The sequence below is a fragment of the Nanorana parkeri genome, unplaced genomic scaffold (assembly GCF_000935625.1).
Source record: "Nanorana parkeri isolate BGI_ZX_2015 unplaced genomic scaffold, ASM93562v1 scaffold42, whole genome shotgun sequence".
NCBI lineage: Eukaryota > Metazoa > Chordata > Amphibia > Anura > Dicroglossidae > Nanorana > Nanorana parkeri.
Genome location: NW_017306310.1, coordinates 2467723 through 2472601, shown reverse-complemented (window position 1 = coordinate 2472601; position 4879 = coordinate 2467723).

Here is a 4879-nt window from a genome sequence, read left to right as displayed (position 1 = left end):
TGACGTCACCGGATCGCCGACGGGACTCCTGGAAGACGGCGGAGAGGTGAGTGTTTTCATTAGTGATCAAAATAATTTTAATCGATCAAAAAGTTTAACGATTAATCGAGAAATGAATCTTTAATTTCCACGGCCCTAATATATATATATTATATTTGTATGTTCGGTATCATAAATAATTGCAACAGAGATAGTTTTGCCGAATCAATAGACCCATTGTCAAAATGTAAGCATTGGTCTGGTCTGTAGGGGGCATACAGGTGCTCATTGACGAAATTATTTACATTAACCATTTAAAACTTCAGCCAAAACTTTATTTTATATAGGCTATGGAGAAATTAGAACTTCTATTAGGTTTTAGGGACTATGATCCCGGTAAAGCAATGTCCCCTCATTCCTGCCCCATGATACAGTAGAAGTTAAGAGAAGTACACAGCAACAAAAACATGACATGCAGGTTATCCCTTTCCCATTCTGCTCTTTAAAGTGCATTTATTGCTGTCTATGTCCTCCTCGGGGGTGACCCTTGCACCTTTTATATTGGTGGCACAAGAGCATATCCTATCGTGTTACAACATCTGCATTGTATTAGGAATACACAGCAGAGTTTGTTTTTGATAATAAACTTACTTTAAAAAAATCCCTTTTAAGTAGTGAGTGCTGCCTTTTGTCTGCCCCAGGGGCGTATCTGCCGCGAGGCAAACAAGGCGTTTGCCTGGAGTGGCAGATTCCCTGAGAGCGGCAATTGCTGTGTGCTGCCATTGCTGTCTTGCCTAGGGCAGCAGCATTTGTAAATACACCACTGGTCTGCCCATCATGTTCAACACCTTCCTGGATCCCCAGTGTGCTTGCTGTCTCTTTCCCTACTGCTTAATGTGATGCAATCTTAATTTCTCAAGACTACATATCCCATCATGCATTGCTTCCAACAAGCAATGATGATGTTACATTGCGGGAAGTTCAGACATTGAGTTGTAGTTCAGACAGCAGGCTTAGAGTAGTGACACATGAAGTGCATATTCACAGGGTTGAGTGAAATTGTGTCACTGCATTGAGGCAATACATCCTATGGTCATCTTCAATAATGACGTTTACAAACCTTTGGATTGATTTGGTTATTAGGAGTGCGATAGAACTTATAAAACTTTGATATAGAAATACATATTAGTTTTTGAGCATAGATAACTTTTAGGATGACATTAGAACTGATTTATTTGTTTAAAACAAAAGTTGGTCATTATTTTGGTTTTTATACTGTGTGAAAACCAGAAGTCATTAAAAAGTGCAATACTGCCCTCTAGTGGCCACGAGAATGATTGCAATATTCAAATAACAAGACTGCTATTCATAAAAAGTCTCCAGTGGCTGATCTAGGAAAAACGTATGTAACATATTTGAGAAAGAAATGCATAGATCAGGAACAGGACAATCTTTCAGGAGAGAATACAGAGGTGTTTTCAGGACTTGGAGGCTGGCTCCAAAAGGAAAACCCCAACTATGTCCATAATTCAGCAGTTTCACACTGCTTGGCATCCCTGACAAGGAGCATTCATTGCAAATGCTGGATGCTGTGTATCAAATCCAGTGTCGGTTAAATAAAACTACGTGTTTCCTATCACCAACATACATTGGCAAGCACCGGCTCTCAATGTATGCAAAGAGAAAAGTGTGATACATGGGAGGACTTCCAAAGCACAAACATTAATTCATACTTTGACTAGACCTTAAAACACTTGCAGACTCCTATAAAACTCTTGGTAGACAGAATAATGTTTTTTTAGGACATTTGATGATTATTTGAATAACCAGCAGATTCAGACACAACCTGCTGTTCTTTCAAATCATAGCAGGCCAAACACTGACCCGCAAAACATATGTACAAAGTGTGCGTTGAAGAAATCACGGGTCTGCACCTAGATTTACCTATACACAGACTTGGGTCTACGAAGGGTGTATAAAGTGAAGGACATACATTTACTTTGGATTCAGAAAGACCTAGGTCTGTATTAGCTCCAGCTGTACAAACAGCTTCATCTTTTACAGCCGTATGGGGTGACATAAAACCTATGGACAATGAAAACTAAACAGCTGCCAGTTTTAAAGTCACTTGATTTGGAGTGTGATGAATGAAGAAGGGAAATGGAGTCTTTTGGCAATGAGAAACTTCTGTCAGGGTAGTTTATTAGAGGAAGCTTTACGATTTACTGAAGCTGGCCATACACTTTACAACCCTCGCAAGACTTTTGTCTTGCGAGGGTTGTAAAGTACTTTTTTTTAAAAACGTACGATCTGCCCATCTTGGACAGGCAGATAGTACCTGCGATCATCGCAAGCCCGCCCCCGCTGATGGTGACATAAAACCTATGGACAATGAAAACTAAACAGCTGCCAGTTTTAAAGTCACTTGATTTGGAGTGTGATGAATGAAGAAGGGAAATGGAGTCTTTTGGCAATGAGAAACTTCTGTCAGGGTAGTTTATTAGAGGAAGCTTTACGATTTACTGAAGCTGGCCATACACTTTACAACCCTCGCAAGACTTTTGTCTTGCGAGGGTTGTAAAGTACTTTTTTTTAAAAACGTACGATCTGCCCATCTTGGACAGGCAGATAGTACCTGCGATCATCGCAAGCCCGCCCCCGCTGAGGGGCGGGCTTCCGATGACTGCAATGCTGAACGGGCAGTGGTCGAACAAGCACGCCACTAACCCGCCGAGAATCGTAAGTTTCTCGACGGGTTTTCCAGTCTGTTTCGTACAGGAGAAACGGTCGCACGCCTTCCATACACTTTGCGATTATCGTGCGATCGCGGGATAATCGTACAGTGTATGGGCACCTTAAGACTGGATCAGACAAAATCTGGAGCAGCTACACATGACAACCAATGTATTTCTAGCTTTCATTTTCAAAGCTTAACTGAACCAGTTGAAGATATTCGCTGATTGGATACTATGCACAGCTGCTCCAGTTTCGTAAATCCCCCCCCCCCAGTGTAAGGGAAGCTTTCAATCAGATGTTTAATTTGGGCACCCTGGACCAAATGGTAGACAATAAACTTTTTGTAGCTGTAGATTTAAAATCTGTATTTTGGGACATAGGATAGTATTTGGAAACACTGGGTTATACTGCCACCTTCAGGATAATTGGACACTGGAAATTCAGTAAACCTTCTCCCATCATGCCTCAGTTTAGTAGCAATCAATGACAATAATGTCATAATGTACTCCAAAAGGATTTTACAGGTAACACAAAAATCCTATTTTCTTTAATTACGGGACATAGTATTCCAATACATTGGGATGTCCAAAGCAGTCAAACTGGGAAAGGGATGGGCGGGAGACACACACTCAGAAACATGCCTCCCAGAAGTGATGGCGATGTGCGAGTAGTGATAGACTAAAGAATATCTGTAATAGGTTCAAATGGCTGTTTTTAAAGGGCAAACAGAACCTGATAAGATCCCATGGTGTCACTAGGGAGTGCACAGGGCGGAAAATATCAGTGACAACATGCACAATGGTCTTCACGAAGGAGTGAGAAGCAAGCAGTCTCTGAGCAGAAGAAGCAGTAGAGTACTTTCTGGGATAAAAAATTCCTGGCCTTGCACCATGAGAAATACACCTTCAAGATGTGATGGTAGACTTTGTAAAAAGCCGACATCCTAGGCTTTAGGAGCAGGTGATTACTGAATCATGCAGGCCTAATCCTTCAGGACCTGGGCATGAGCCCATCAAAGCCAACAACCGAGTAGCAGGGTGGTAAACCAGTCCAAGGGACAGTTCACTCTCTTAATAGCTGCATCTACTTTTTCTCCAAAGAGAGTTTAAGGGGATTCGACATCATGACTTTTTTGGATAAAGCTTCTGCTGCCCATGACTTATGCCACAAGGCCCTGTTGGATGTCACTGTGTAAAGTATAGCAAAAGCTCCGCACCATACAGCATCAGTAGAAGCCTCTGCCTCAAAATTGGAAGTGATTTTTAGGTTATCCAAAGCTTTGATTATACTTATGGGATCTATGCACGGTCTCAATGCCACTGTCTGTCAGGACTCCCATCTCTGGACACTGAGATATGGGCCAGGTCCAGAACAATTTAGTGATCTAGGTCATCGCAAAAAGATGAAGCGACTTCAGACTAGACAATAAAGTAACTAGGCAGTGGCGTAACAACCGGGGGGGGTTGGGTGCAGCCGCCCCTAGCACAGAGATGGGGGTGGTGCCGGCCGCTGAGCTGTAAAGGATCTACACAGGCAAAGGGGCTGCGCTGGGGTCTCAACCACGAGTAAAGTATTGCTGGGATTTGTAGTCTTCTATAGTTCATGGGATTCTGCAATTGCTGTATAATTTAATGCTGGGATTTGTAGTCCTCCATAGCTGATGGTATTCTGCATTGCTGTATAATGTATTACTGGGATTTGTAGTTCTCTATAGCTAATGGTATTCCGCATTGCTGGGATCTGTAGTCCTCTAGAGTTGATGGTATTCTGCCTTGCTGTATAATGTATTGCTGAGATTTGAAGTCCCTCCACAGCTTGTAGTCAGCGGCAGAACTACCAGGATCGCAGCATTTGCAGCGGTGACTGGGCCCTGGCACTTCACCACTGTCCTAAAATCATTAGTCTGTAGTTTCAGAAAAACTTAGTGATACTAAGTACTCGAGGAAAAGTAATCGGTACTTGAACTCGGTCTGGAAAAATGGTATCGATGCATCTGGGTGGGGAAGGCAGGTGCTGGAGGGTTCTGGGGGCCCATCAGCAACATCTTGCCCAGGGCCTAATTTTAAAGAGAGCCCTGAGCATTGTATTACTAGTAATTTTAGGTGGACAGTAATACAGCCTCACATCTTACAGGAAACTACAAGTCCCAGCATGCTCCCATTGT